We start from the raw sequence: 15,743 nt of genomic DNA, 5'->3' as shown, positions 1-15,743 counted from the left end.
ATTATAAAATACCTTTGCAAAACACAACTGGCTATACCTATGAAGGACCTTCATAAACTATGGAGTTTACGCCTTTACTTTGTTTCCACAAGAAAGTACTCTTCATGACAGCAGGGAGCTTGTGTATCTTGCTCACCATGGCAATGCCTCAGATCTACAATTAAGAATTTCCAGCACACTGAAGACGTTCAATAAATATCTGTTGAATGGCAGTAGCTCCATCTTCGTCAGCAGAATGGAGTATTTGAAAGAGCACAGGGTTGGCAGACAGAAGGTCTGAATTTGAATCCTGTCCTGCCCCTCTGTTGCTGTTACCCTGGACAAGGGCTTAACTTCTGTGTATCAGTTTCCTTACCTGTAATGTTAGGACAATACACTACCTGCCCTATAGAGGTGCTTTAAGAATAAAATTAATTACTACATGCAAAGCACTCAGAACAGTTCCTGGCTTACCGTAAGCCCTCAATAAATGGTAACTATTATGATTATTCAAAGGGTTTCTCAGTGGAATTCCAGGTTCTAATTACATACAAGTTTGTATACAGAATGGACCCATAGCATGGAACTAAAATTCTAACTTTTCAGTGTAAAATATCTTCACCTCATGCATACCACATTTCTAATGCCCTTAGTACTTTTGAAGTTAAAAAGGAAGAATTAAAAAAAAGAAGTCAGTATTTTATGGATGAAAATGGTTTTGGAAGGAAAACCATGAGAAGTGGTTTACACAAATGTTCCTTATGTATTCATTTCATTTCTCTGCTAGATTCCCAGTCTAAAATTAACCTTAAGTAACCAAATCTGAGTCATCGAAACAATACAACATACTATTTCAGAGCTGCACATGTCCTTAAAAGGCACAAATTAGAACATATGCTAACCTCCTATGTATGAAAAAGTGTTCTTGCAGTTTTATAAAACTACACTGTGATTATTATTTTAAAAGCCCTGAAGTGTATATATAATCTCAAAGAACATGAAAATATGATGCAGAAACAAAATGTCACTTCCCTATGCCATTTCTTGCTCTATAGTTTGGATAGAACAATGGTTGCTTGTTATATATACTGACTAGTACATCTGAATCATAATTAATGCCTCTTGTTGGGCTAACGAGGTGCTTCAACCAACAGTTTCTAAATAGATCATTCCTAGTTCTGATCCCTCATTATTCACCTAAAACGGGAAAGCGTATTCAACAACGTTCTCTGAAATATACCTAAAATTCAGAGCTGAATTCTGTGTTACAAAATGTGTTTTGACTTGTACTAAAATAACAGTTGATGTGTGTCAGTTATATTTTAAGAACACAATTAATAATTGATGTTATGATCGAGCAGATTCATTCTAGGAATATAAGGATAGTTCAATATTAGAAAATCTGTTAATACAACTTACCATACCATTATGTTAAAAGGGAAAAAAACAAATGCTTGTATGAATGCCATGAAGGTATTTGACAAATTCTATTCTTATTTAAAAAAAAAAATCTCAGTAGTACTAGTTATGCTACTAGGAAACATATTATATTCTTACTATTCTTTAGGAAATGGGTTAAATATTTTACATTGATTATCTCATCAATTAGTTGAGAATACCCCATGAGTTAGGTCCTCTTACCACCACAGAAAATGAACTAAAATTCAAAGAGACTAAACAACCCTCTCAAGGTCAAGCAGTTAGTGAATGGCAAAGCCCAAATTTGAACCCAAAGCCATCTGACCTCAGAGCTCAAACACTTAAATCAGTAAGGGAAAAAAATATTTTTTTTGAACAGGCAGTTAACAGAAAAATAAATACAAATGGCCAAAATTAATCAAAAGATGCCAAGCCTCACTCATAAATTTTTTTAAATGCCAACTAAAACATACTGATCTATCGAACTGATACAAATTTTAAAATTCTGCAATTATATGTTAAACATAAGAGTATAAATTAGTATACTATTTTAAAAGGCAACTGGACAATGCCTACACAAATTTCACATTCTCATACCTCTGACTAAGCAATTCCGCTTCTAGAAATATATCCACTGGATGTACTTGCACAATCATGCAAAGACACATGTACCTAAAATGTAAACAGCCTGTTATATAAATTTTAATGTGTCCATATAATAGAATACCATTCAGTCATTAAAATAAGAATGAGGTATACCTCTGGATGTAAGGACATGAAGAGTAGTACAGGGCATACTGTTAAGCGAAAAAGGCAATATGCAAAGCTGGATATAATTTTAATTCTAACTAAATAAGTATGTGCATAAAAATGTCCAGAAAAGTACTCAAGAAACCATTAACTGTGGTTACCTCCAGGACAATGATTGGGAACAATGGGAGAAACAAGCACCTGTCGTGTTCATTTTATACCCTTTGTACCATTTGACTTTTTACTATGAGCATGTACCAACTTTATGATAAAAAAAATCTCAATGATATAAAAGGTACATTATGCACTGATTACAGCTATAAAAACCATGGCTACTGATTCACAAAGATTCCATTTTAGAAACATGTTAATAGTTGCACTTGGGCTTCCCTGGTGGCGCAGTGGTGGAGACTCCGCCTGCCGATGCAGGGCACGCGGGTTCGTGCCCTAGTCCGGGAAGATCCCACATGCCGCGGAGCGGCTGGGCCCGTGAGCCATGGCCGCCGAGCCTGCGCGTCCAGAGCCTGTTGCTCCGCAACGGGAGAGGCCACAACAGTGAGAGGCCCGCGTACCGCAAAAAAAAAAAAAGTTGCACTTAATATATAGTGGGAAACCTCATCATTAAAAAGGCCAAAAAGAAAAAGGAAAAAAAGATGCTGACTTATTGTTGCCAAAGATAAGGGAGAGCCGAAAATGATTTCAAATCAACACGGAGAAAATGAACAACCATCACCTCTCGGCCCTCCCCTCCATCCATGCCTACCTCCCCTGGTGCTTCTCATCTCACCCTCTCCCTTCTGTCCCCACGGAGCATCTCACATACTGTTTTTAGACTGCTCAGAGTGCTGGACTCAGTGGTTCCTAGTTTATACAAACAGATGTAACTAGGTCTTTTTATTTTCTAGAGGATCCATAATTGCAATAATACAATTCTATAAACCAAGCAAACATGACTAATTCAGTTCTAAGCACCTTCCTTAGGTATACTTGCATCATTAATCTTCTGTTTGATTTGCAGACATCTGAAAAGCATAGAGATGGTAGTCATGACAATATAAACTAAATTGATTTTTCCCAATATTAATAGTTTTTTTTCCTTCTCCAGGGAGAAACAGAGAGACATAATAAACCTAACTAAACTGCAAGCAAATCGTTTCTAAAAATGTAGTTAATTCTATGTATAAACAAGTAGTATCATGGTTTATAATATTTCCAGATACTTATCCATTAATTTGGGTGGCAACACAGTATTTTTCAGATATCTAGCTGAAAAGGAAAGGGGATAATACTTAAATTTACATCAAAATTAATCTGAATCAAGATGTCAAGGGGCAGAGGCAGAGCATAAGTCACACCAGGAACTGCTTTTTATACACTTTGTATAAGGACCACTTTGGAAAAGTTGGTTTTAATAAATGGTAGCATCACATGCTACACCAGTTCAGGGTGACGATTTTTTAATAAACCTTTTCTGATACTAAGAAAGAAAAATAAGAAAAAGAAATCTGAATCACTCAAACTGATGGCTAAAAGCATCAGAATGTAAACCATTCTGTAATTTTGGGCACAGAAAACTTGACTAACCTTGGCTGTTAGCAAACAACAACAATAAATTAAATGCTTTATTTGTACGAGTATGGGTAGAAATACAATGCTAGAATGGTACTAGAAACCAGTGCTTTTCCTTTACTTGCTGGAATTTAGTGTATAAAATATATAACATAATTTCAAAATTCAGGATGAAAATTATAATGGAAATATAGCTAGGAGTTGCTAGATTTAGTGTACTCCAGAATCTTCACAAACAAGGGCTTGATTTGGCTGTGAAGTATCCAAAGTTTTTATAGTACTACTAACTTGTGAATTCCATTTAATAAAACTGTTAAAAACTACTTTGATTCAATTTTAAAGAATTAATCATATTAAAAAAATAAAAACATGACCTTAAGCATGCTAAACTCTTTATGCCTCAGTTTTCACACCTGTAAAATGGAGACAATAAGAAACCCTCCTTCAAAGATGGCAGCAGTGATTCTCATCGGTTATCATGGGGAAGGCTGCTAAGAAGCAGTGCCTGGCACACAGTCCATCCTGCATATATTTTAGTATCATCATCACCATCTACAATACCTTCACAAATGAGACTACGACGGTTCATAACCAAAATAAATGGTTCTTTGAATAAGCTTTTGAGCAACTTCTCATTAGAGAAATTTATTCTTGGATGAAAGCAAGGGGGAGAGTTTTAGGAATTATAAATTCCTGAAAAACATTCATGACTGTTAAAAACAAGACTACAGGCCCAAAATGGAGTTGCCTCTAATAAGCCTCAGGTCACCAAACTGAGACTTGACTTAATTACAGTTTCTGCTCTCCCAGAAACTGAATCTTAAATCAGCCAATCAGGAGTTGCCTGGTCAGCCCTAGGGAGGTCATCTGCCTGATAGACCCTGCTACTCCCTAAAGGAAAGGGACCTTGCAATAACCAACTCACTTTTTTCCTAATGTAACTTCCTTGTTCCCACTCCCTTCTGCCCATAAAATTATTTCATTTTCGGCAGCTTCTCGGAGCTCCTTTCTATCTGCTAGATGGGACGCTGCCTGATTCGAAACAATTTTTGCTCAAGTAAACTCCTGAGTGTTTAATATGCCTCAGTTTATCTTTTAACAGGACTCACAGGCTGCCTTCAGAATATGCAATGGTCTCTGCCTCTGAATCTCTGTCCAGGATGAGACAAACAGGGTGATTCTCCTGTGGCTACAACAACAAACCAAGAGACACCAGTCCCTCTGATTATACAGTTTAACAAGAAGAATCCCTTCTGAAAGATTTAACTAGAGAAAAACTTCAGTTTTATTTAACTTCTAATTTAACTGCCTAGGTGATACAACATGAATGTTTATTTTTTTAATCTATAAAAATAAATAAAATAAATAAGTCATAAATAAATAATAATAAATAAATAAAATAAATAATTCTGGATTATAAGCCTTTTCACTATTCTAATTCCCGGAATAGCTCTCAAATTTAAGAAAGTTACTTAAAATAGATTAAATCGTCCCCTTCACGTAAATGTGCTGAAGAAAAGAAAAGCAACACTATAAGAGGGCCACAAAATCTGAATAAAGTGAAAATGCCAAATAAAAAGGTAACCTGAAAGTAGCGGTTTATTTTTAGAAAGCCACAAGAGTTGAAGTTTTCAGTTACTACAGCAGCTCACCACTCAGCAACCTGTTGAAACTCAGCTGTGAAAAGAACCCTACAGCATGAAAGCCATGTACGTTTTCTGGAGCACTCTGCATCTGGTACCCTATTTATGTTATGCAGTGAGCATATCAAACTACGTGCATCTGCTCTTAAATGGGAGCTATAACTGAGAATTCTGCTTTAAAATATCTAAGTAGAGGGTCAGTTCCACCTTTTTTGATGAAGGTCAGTAAAGATGATAACATTCATAATTCCATGAAACATGTATAATGATACAATTATTTAAGCTGTTTAGTCTTTCAAATGAAAGGCTCCTCTTTTCTACCATCTTGAAAACAATATACCATTAATCTATATTTTCATTTTTTAGCAATTTGATTTACAGTCTTATGTAAAACAACAACAACAAAATCAACGTTCTCTGATTTTAATAATGCAAGACTGAAGGTAGGAAAAAACGGTGGTGGTGGTGAAACCCGCTTATTACTTGGATACGTTCTGTGGTTTTTAGCTGTACGATTAATTTTCAGAAAACGTGATCAAATGATTAGCTAGACACTGTTGGCCTCTCAGAGTCTCTGAATCCAATGACAGTAACATTCTCCAGCAATCAGCTCCGAGAAGCAGCTGGTTCAATCTGATTAAGGTGGGGGAAGGGAGGGCTGTACATACACCTATTTAAAATTAAAGGTTAAATCTTAAAAAGCAGATCATACAGCTTATAATTTAGGGGAGACTGAAGCTGCTTTTCTGTTTTTATCTAAAAAGCTAAAGGATGTTACATTTGAGAGAAATCTCTCCCATCTCCCCACAAATATCAATACAGTGTATCCAAATTTGAAGTAAGGGAATTAGCTATAAGAGATACACTGAATTATGCACTTTGGCCAATTAAAATTAAGAGGGAGAGATTACAGGAGAAAATATCACAGATACTAATATTGTGGCATTTTCATTAGATTAAAATTTGACAAATTGAGCCTAATGATATATAAAAGTTTATTTAGCACTCGTGTGTCAGCACTGTGCTTAAAAAAACACACAAACAAACCAAGAAAACTTTGCCTACCTCTCTTCATGAATTTTCAGAAGAGGGTTTAAGTAAGTTGCCCAAGTTCATAGAGCTAAACAATGATGCAACTAAAATCCTAAACTACGTCTGTTGGCCTCTGGCCCAAACCAGTGCAAGACGCGTTGTAGGCTCTCGTTGAATATTTGATCAATAAATGGAAGAATGGCCATTCCAAGCTCTTCGTTTCTACACCTCCTGCCTTCCGTACTCACGGTAAACATCAGAAGGTTAAGGTGCTCTCACTGGGAACCTGACAGAGTTAGCCTTAAAGAAAGTTTAGTTAAACAAGCATTCATAGTGAATAAATTATAACCGAAACACCCTCCATCCAACTCTGCCCTCTTCGCTCTGTCATCCTTGGTCATCCACAAGATGCAAGACCCTCCAGACAACCACCTTTCCCCAATTTCATCTCCACACTTTAAGCTTCCCCACTGGTCCTAGAAGGCAGGGCATGTTTACTGCTGCTCTACCCAGTGCCCAGCACTGTGCCTGGTGATGCTAACTGCTCAACAGCTGACCTGCAGGACACCCCCCTGCCCCCCTCCACTGTAAGTAAACCACTACTCTCAGAAGGTCCCACCCCCTACACACAGTGGGATCCGAATGATAGTGAGGGGTGCCCCTGGCTCCCCACGCTGGCACCCAGACCAGACTTGGTAGTCCTTGCCGATGCCCTGCTCCCCTTAGATTTGTGGCATTCAGGTACCCTCCAGACCGGCATCTAGCTCTGTATTCTTTCCACTCCAGTTTTGCCATTATCACAGAACACATCAATGTCCATGCCCACCTTCAATTTTTTTTTTTAATTCCTTGACTCCAATCAAGCTTCATCCAATATCCACTTTAGCAGTCTCACCCCGCAACTAATACACGCTGGTCATGACTCCTCTGGAATCTTAAACCCCGTTATAACACATCTGGCCAATTCTTCCCATTTTTCTGGGATGCCCATTTCCTTACTTTCCATTCTTTTTTTTTCTTTGACTTCATCCAGAAATGCCCTTTTCCCTCAGTTCATTAATTAGGACGCTCACGGTTTAGTAGAGGGAAAGAGACACGAGAACAACCACAATATCGAACGATGTGTAACAGTAAGAGCAGCATGGATGCATACTCTATTCACAGATGGCATCCAGAAAGAAAGAGTGCTGAGTGGTGGGGAACATGGTGCGGGGTGAGTTGTCCCAAGGCCAGACAAGCGAAGCCCGTGAAGCGTTCCCAACGTGAGGAGGCGCATGGATGCCGGAAGCAGAGGTAAGGACACGTGTGCCATGAACCTGGGGCCGGCCCAGCCCGCCCCTCCCCTCCCCCACACACCAGCATCCTACCTGTCCAAGGGCACCGCTCACATTGCAGTCTGCTCTTACAAAATGCCCAAGTGGTAAAATATGTTTTTTGGTTTTGTTTTAATCATCAGTTCCTTTAGATAAATGTGCATTTTCCCTTTATAAAGCTTCTTATGATAACTTTCATGTCTCATACAGATCACTCCGAGGTCATGTCACCTAAACCTCAGTGTACACAGTGAAATAAGTCCAGAGACGGGGAGCATCTAATAGTAATAGTTGTACTATTACAACTGGTACAGCGATGTGTTACCACCGGGGCAATTTCACTACCGTTTACAAAAGGAAGGGCCTGCAGTGGACTGGGGGCGAGGCGCAGGAGGATCTGGGCCTTCACACGGAGAGTTTGCAGAGCAGTGACCTCCACTCTGATCACACTTAGAGGACGGCTGCGATAAGTTCAAATGTCCACTCTATCGCCTCCTGTCTGTTTCACAGGCAGTGTCCAGGGACCGGGGCACACAAGGGGCTGAGCAGACTGCATAGGCCTCCATGCCATCTTTCAAATCCCTCCACATCTGCTGGTCTGAGGACACTACAGGAGCAGAGGAGACGTCCTGCCCAGCCCCACCTGTATGTAGATCAAGGTTTTACTGCTATCTCTCTCTTTCCCTTCCCCGGGGGTCTCTAAGAGAACTTTGGAGAAAATGCAATAAAGCTCAAGAGATCATCTCCCACTGGCCTTGAGATAGTTCGTCAGCATTCCTGAGCCTAACAAAAAAGAACCAGAGACTGAACACTTGCCGTGGAGCCCACTGGGCTCTGTTTCGCACTGCATGCCAGAAGCCCCAGTCAGCTAGTACTGCCAGAGAGGAAGGAGGGGGGAAGAAGCTGAGGGTGTGAAGGGGGCAGCACTTGCTCTGTTCACCTGCTCTGACTTGTGATGAATCCCAGGGGAGGGTCTGTTTTAACAGGAGCCTGGGGACAGAAAGAGAACAGGGACGGAGGTGGTCTGGAACCCCTCCCTCCCCAAAGAGCCCCGGGATCTGTGCTCTGGCCTCTCAGAGGCCCTCTCCAGCTGCAGCTCCCTGCCCAGCGCGGGCACCTCTGGTTTCACCCAGCTGTCTCAGTGGAACTGTCTGACTCTTGATCTCAGCCCCACCCAGGGTGTCATCTTTCTAAAGAATTCTCTGTGTCAAGCTTTGCAGTCCATGAGCTACTTATGACCCCCCTCAAATCCAGTCCAGGCTCCTGAAGCCCCCTGCCCGTCTAGGAGACCCATGTGGACAACAGGCTGAAAGTGTGAAACTAAACTGGGGAGAATATAGTGTGAAGTGTTTTTCATGGATTATCTTCTGTTTAATCAGTACAATCATTCTGTGAGATAGGTATTATCTCCATGTTCTACCTGGAGAACAAAGGCAACTAAGACCAACACACACACACACACACACACACACACACACACTTTTAGTAAGTGGATATGTGAGTAGCAAATACTTCAACCCAGGTCTCAATCCAGAGCCTAAACTGCCTCCCCTGATAAGAGACATGCTAACATTTTGAAGCAATGGTTAAGTTAAACGCAAAAATAACTCCTGGCCTTCAGCCGCTGCTGTCCATGGCCTTGGGCATCTGCTTACTCCACGCCACTGATGGCAGAGGTCAAGTGCAGAGCAGCATACTATGAAAAAGGACTTATAATAAAAACAGCCCTTACTAGTGATAAAACACAAATACTCTTATCTTCCTGCTGAAACCCATGTCATAAGCCTTAAAGTCCAGCTCAAATAGCACCATGCCGGGGAAGAACTATACATTTTCTGCTTTTCACTTTGTGGATACTGTGGTATTTAGCACACTCTGAGTCACAGCCAGCTTCCCTGCTAGACTGTGAACTTCCTAAGGGCCCTATCTTACTCTTCTTGCATCCCTAGCACTGTATCTGGCACAAAGTAAAGAATCAGTAAACGTCTGCTGAACAGATTAGTAAATGAATTAAAGTAGTATTCTCCTGGAATGCATTGTCTAGTGTTGGTGATTACCAAGCTTGAAATGAGCTTCTAATAACAAAATATAAATGTAAATATATTCATACTAGCAAATTGGTTTGAAAGTATGAGAATGACCTCTGGGAAAAAATAATTTGGGGGTTAAAAGCTCTTGTCAAATAACTTTAAAATAAAAACTAATACCAAGGCTACAAAATCTTTCCAAAACAAAACAGAAGGAAGCATATGTTTCCTGAATCAAGGAAGCATATGTTCCCTGAATCAGATTCAAGACAAGATCTGAACTTCTGCTATTTCACTACGTTTCTTGGGGACTTAATCAGTTTCTGTCTGGGGTGATTTTACTGAGTTTTTAATGTGCCATTTTACACAGTGGGTGTGTGAGATTCAAAAGTTAATTTCACCTCTGAATTATTCCAAATGCTAGTTTAGGGAAAATTAGAAGATTTTAGATCTGTTAAAAATATACCATAAAATTCAATGCTCATGTTATGGCTAAAAATTGAAGAGTGGCTAATTATCTACACGTGAAAAGAAAATTAGCCAATTCATAATTTGGAGCTCCATTTTCACTTCTATTATAAGAAATAATGACATATTAGAGCAAGTAGTGCTCAACAGCAATCCGTGAAAGCAATACATGGCAATCAATGGGGCATCGTGACCAGACAGTGGACATGCCCATACAATGTAAGAACTGATAACAGGTGATAACCAGGAACTGCCCCACTGTTGGGGATAACCGTCAGAGCTCTAAAAAAGCAGATTTCAAAATTTCAGGGAGCCATTTTGTGAAAGACAATGACAGCGGAGTCATGACAATTAAATGCAATATAAAATCCTTGGATGAGCTTGAACGAAAAGAGAGAGAGAGAGAGGACACAGAAAGACAACTGAGGAACTGGAGTCTAGACTATAGATTAGATAACAGCATTGTATCAAAGTTAAATTCCCTGCACATTAAGTTATTCAGAAAATGTCCTTGTTCTTAGGAGACATGCATGAGGTATTTAGGATTCCTAAAAGGTTCAGTTAAAAAACTAAAAGTGTGTCAGTGCATGTGCAAGGAAGGAAAGAAAAGAGCATACAAATGTGGCAAAATAATAACAGCTGGGAAATCTAGATAAAGGCGTTCATTGAACTATTCCTCAAACTTTCCTATAAGCTTGATTTTTTCAAAATAAAATCCTGAGATTAAAAAAAATTCAGAGAGAGGTCTGACCTCCTGAGAAGGCACTGGCTCAAGATTAATGGGTCATTTCAATTTGTTTTTCAATTCAGAGCCAAAACCACAGAGGAAAATCATTATACTCTTTTTTAAAAAACTTTTAATGTACAAACAATAAAAAGAGAGGCCCATATTAAAGGATGAACATCAAATAGTGTTATGACTCTTTAAGGCCTTTTTATGACAGACTAAGACACAGAGATGAGCATTTTATTGTTTTGTTTTGTCTTAAACTATGTTCAAGAGAGCTGACCACTAACATTTTTGAGAGCCTAGACACTCTGCTTTATAAAAACCATCTAGGGCTTCCCTGGTGGCGCAGTGGTTGGGAGTCCGCCTGCCGATGCAGGGGACGCGGGTTCGTGCCCCGGTCTGGGAAGATCCCACATGCCAGGGAGCGGCTGGGCCCGTGAGCCATGGCCGCTGAGCCTGCGCGTCCGGAGCCTGTGCTCCGCAGTGGGAGAGGCCACAACAGTGAGAGGCCCGCGTACCAACAACAACAAAAAAAAAACCATCTAACTTAACCATCATAACAAAAGTGAATACAGCTGCTGTGATCCCAAAATGAAAGAAAATGAAAATAAGGAAGTAACACTCAATGAGGTAAATAACTTACAAGCAAATTTACACAGTAAATGGGTGGTTTGAACTCAGGTCTGTATAACTCTACATCTTAGGGTCTTTCCCATATAATATACTAGATGAACAACAAAGCAACAGAATTGTTGTTTGGTTGAAGTTTTACTCTTCAAAGATTTATTCAGCTACTACCTCTACTACTACCAATAATTTTTAATAATAATTACAACAATAAATGGTATGTTTCCCATTTTTCCACCAAAAAGAATAATCTTCCAAAACAGAAAGTCCATAATAAGCTCTAAGAGAAATTAAATGCAAAACTGTCAGTGCTAATTATATCAAAACTCTAAAATAGATTATGTATATGACTTCTGTGTATTTAAAAAGACATAAGATAAGAAGTGATTACTCAGAGTATAAATGGATTAAAAAAGAACAAAAGCAGTTTTTCTTTTGTTTAACACTAGGATTATGGGGTACTGTAAAGTTATGGATGATCATACTGCAATATATAAATGTATCACATCAACATGCTGTATACCTTAAACACACACAATGTCACATGTCAATTATATCTCAATAAAAATATAAGTAAACAAACAAGCAAACAAAGGTTATGGGCTGCTGTCAGGAAGATACCAGAGATACATTTACCTGGATTTCAAAAAACATCTGACAAAACGAAGCAACTGACAAAGCATTAACCTCCAAAATTTACAAGCAGCTCATGCAGCTCAATATCAAAAAAACAAACAACCCAATCCAAAAATGGGCAGAAGACTTAAATAGACATTTCTCCAGAGAATATATACAGATTTTCAACAAACACATGAAAGAATGCTCAACATCATTAATCACTAGAGAAATGCAAATCAAAACTACAATGAGATATCACCTCACACCCATCAGAATGGCCATCATCAAAAAATCTACAAATAATAAATGCTGGAGAAGGTGTGGAGAAAAGGGAACCCTCTTGCACTGTTGGTGGGAATGTAAATTGATACAGCCACTATGGAAAACAGTATGGAGGTTCCTTAAAAAACTAAAAATAGAACTACCATACGACCCAGCAGTTCCACTACTGGGTATATACCCTGAGAAAACCATAATTCAAAAAGTGTCATGTACCACAATGTTCATTGTAGCTCTGTTTACAATAGCCAGGACACAGAAGCAACCTAGGTGTCCATCGACAGATGAATGGATAAAGAAGATGTGGCACATATACACAATGGAACATTACTCAGCCATAAAAAGAAACGAAACTGAGTTATGTGTAGTGAGGTGGATTGACCTAGAGTCTGTCATACAGAGTGAAGTCAGTCAGAAAGAGAAAAACAAATACCATATGCTAACACATATATATGGAATCTAAAAAAAAAAAAGGTCATGAAGAACCTAGGGGCAGGATGAGAATAAAGACGCAAATCTACTAGAAAATGAACTTGAGGACATGGGGAGGGGGAAGGGTAAGCTGGGACAAAGTGAGAGAGTGGCATGTATATATATATATATGCTACCAAATGTAAAATAGATAGCTAGTGGGAAGCAGCCACATAGCACAGGGAGATCAGCTCGGTGCTTTGTGACCACCTAGAGGGGTGGGATAGGGAGGGCGGGAGGCAGGGAGACCCAAGAGGGAAGAGATATGGGGATATATGTATACGCATAGCTGACTGACTTTGTTATAAAGCAGCAACTAACACAACATTGTAAAGCAATTATACTCCAATAAAGATGTTAAAAAAATAATCTGACAGTTTCATCATCATAAGTTTTGTAGAACTTATCCTCTCTACCGTATAAGGCAAGACCCTACTGTTCCAAATGCCCACCTGTTTTTATCCATTAATCACACTCCACTACATGCCTTTCATTCCTGAACCAAGTGGAAAACGAACTTATGAAACCCTGAAACCGCTACAAACTCTTAAAATTCTAGGAATGAATTTTGTTTGAAAATACTGAGTGAAACTGATTCCTTTTACTTATAGAAATACAAACCAACAGGTTTGTGGGCAGGCACTGAAAACACATGAGGAGAGTTCAGCAGAAACAGTGTTATTTATAAAAATGATCTGAAATTATGTATTTGTTAAACACATCCTTAATATAAACATTGCCCTCATCCTCATGAACCATAACAAAAGAAAAATGTATAAAGGGGAGAAATGTTTTGTTTGAAGTATTCAGGTTGAAATATTTACTTTTGATAGGTGCAGTATGAATATCAAAAGCCAAAACCTCACAGATGTAGGAAACTCAGTCAAATCAGGACTATATCATAACACACTATTTTTAAATTTTCATTCAATCAAAAGTGATTGAATACCTAGCACTACACATAGTATATTTATTGTTATAATGTATACATACAGTACTTATTGTTGTAATTATTATTAAAAAATAGACAAGTAAGGGGCTTCCCTGGTGGCACAGTGGTTAAGAATCCACCTGTCAATGCAGGGGACACAGGTTCGATCCCTGGTCCGGGAAGATCCCACATGCCACGAAGCAACTAAGCCCTGTGCAACTGCTGAGCCTGCACTCTAAAGCCTGCGCGCCACAACTACCGAATGCCGGGCACCGAGAGCCCGTGCTCCACAACAGTAGAAGCCACAGCAATGAGAAGCCTGCACCGCAGCGAAGAGTCGCCCCCGCTTGCAGCAACTAGAGAAAGCTCACGCGCAACAGCGAAGACCCAACACAGCCAAAAATAAATAAATAAAATAAATTTTTAAAAAATAGATGAGTAAGAAATAAACTCTTGTATCAAGAAGTAAACTCTTGTATCCTACGTTTCTGGTTGACTTATTTTTTTTCCCTTAAATTACAGGTATTACATTACAAATTTAAAGTTACAATTTACTTCTGAAAAGAAAAAGTATTTTTGAATTAAAACTTTATCAAAAAAAGATATCCTAAGAAATATTTTTAATTATCAGATATGAATTTCCCTATTTTAAGTAGATGTCTATTTTTTTTATGTTCAGGAAATGCTACTTCCAAAGAAATTGAAGTCAACTACTGCATTGAATTACTTTTCACCACTAGATTAAATTAACAAAGAGAACTGTAGAATTTCCTCCCCAAGATGTCTTAAGACAGTTTCTGCTTTCTTTGTCAAAAAAGTTTTAGACAAAGACCATTGTTCTTCTTATCCAAGGCAGTAAATATAATTTTATTTCCCTTGCCTGAAAGACTGAAAATGTGTATAAAATGCTTACCACAGTGCCTGACCCATCAGGAGTATTCCATAAGTCAATTCTCTTTTCCTTCCAATAATTAATGTCAAAATTCATTCTCATAGTGCTTTCCAGCATGTTATATTATTAGGGTAACAATATTTACACCTTTTAAGGCTTTTACAACATGACTCTTGAACGTGGTATCATTTCATTTTTCTTTAAATCGAACTGCTCCCTGTTGTTTTCACTGGCATTTCCTATTGCCTGTCACTTGGAATAAATGCAACATTTGACTTGAACGTGTATTTCTTTGCCAGCATTCTAGCTTGTCTACATTTCCAGCCAATCTTGCTGAGATACATTGGACACAGATTCAACAGTGGTGGTGAGGAGTGAAATAGGGTGTTTCAAAACGAACCTATATACTAGAGCCCCTGATCCTTCAACTGATGCTAAGTATACTGAACAACAAATACTAACGGAATTTGCCCAGAAATAAATGTCTCATGTCAGTTTGAGGCAGAAAGGAGACAATTTATTTTAAGAGTCTTAACTGTGTTCCTACAGAAAGAATCTTACATCACAGAGACAAGATATCTCACTACTGATTCTGTCTTATTGTTCCTCTCTGTTTCCACCACTGCTCATGAAAGACTACATATTACACCAGAATATGATCACTCCTGATAGCTCTACTCTGGGATAAAGTCTGATTGATGCCTTACTGACATAATCTCTCATTCCATGAAAGGCATTATAATCTACACTTTGTTTTCAACATTAAAAATAGATATGCCTCAACATTACAAAAAGCTCAGGAGGATAAAGTAGGTACCATCACAATACAGCGTATTATCCTAATCCCTGTCTTTTTCCTTATAGACCTGGTCACCACATAATAAGAGTAAATTATACCAGTAACTGCTGACAAATTAAAAATAAAACTCAATCTTAAAACACATTTAATAATATAGCACAAATGGAAATTAGGTAATTTTATGAAACAAATGACT

At 38.6% G+C, this 15,743-nt stretch overlaps 1 protein-coding gene across 2 annotated transcripts in view; it reads right to left on the bottom strand.

Annotated features, from left to right (window-relative positions):
• Positions 1 to 15,743, bottom strand: part of PRKAR2B (protein kinase cAMP-dependent type II regulatory subunit beta) — a 107,744-nt gene that overhangs the window by 61,051 nt on the left and 30,950 nt on the right. The window lies entirely within an intron of this gene.

This window comes from Neophocaena asiaeorientalis, unplaced genomic scaffold, assembly GCF_003031525.2.
Source record: "Neophocaena asiaeorientalis asiaeorientalis breed wild unplaced genomic scaffold, Neophocaena_asiaeorientalis_V1.1 scaffold508, whole genome shotgun sequence".
In the NCBI taxonomy this organism is placed as follows: domain Eukaryota; kingdom Metazoa; phylum Chordata; class Mammalia; order Artiodactyla; family Phocoenidae; genus Neophocaena; species Neophocaena asiaeorientalis.
The sequence above is the reverse complement of the archived record's forward strand: the minus strand, read 5'-3'. Positions and strand labels throughout refer to the sequence as shown.